Genomic DNA, 623 nt, shown 5'->3' on the forward strand with positions numbered 1-623 from the left:
GCGCGTGTGTGTGCGTCGTTATAAATTAATGAAAGTGTATATAAATACATATACATAGGAAATATGTATGCTACTCATAGCACTTGTATTATAATATCTAATAGCCCTCTGCAATCATCAACGCCATCATCTTCATCAGAATCCTCGACGTTACCATTATTAAACCGATATTACCAGTAATTTGTAATCAGTTATCAGCATAGCTAGTTCGTTCTGTAGGTCAGTAACACTTAGGGTATAAAAACATTCTACAGCAAACGAAATTTCACTCTAGGTTTGTCAAGTATGCGCATGTGAACTTTCCTTCTAGGAAAATGTAATTAGTCCAAAATTAAAATCCTCCTCACACTTTTCTCTCTGTTTCTCACATTTTATACAAGCTCGGAGGCTGTCGTATATACATTTACTTTTTCAAGATTTTTCTTCAGAAAATGGGGACCGAGCTTCAACCCAATATTTCAGATGACTCTTGCTAAAAGTTTTATGAATTATGTAGAACCTACCAGCATCCAGCTTTCTAAATGGTGAAAAACTTCTAACTTAGACACTACATAATTTGTTGCCGTTGCACACAGCCTGCTGCGTTTAAATTCGCTAGTTGTATATATTCTCAACTCCTGTCC

The sequence above is a fragment of the Penaeus monodon genome, chromosome 32 (genome assembly GCF_015228065.2).
Source record: "Penaeus monodon isolate SGIC_2016 chromosome 32, NSTDA_Pmon_1, whole genome shotgun sequence".
Taxonomy (NCBI): domain Eukaryota; kingdom Metazoa; phylum Arthropoda; class Malacostraca; order Decapoda; family Penaeidae; genus Penaeus; species Penaeus monodon.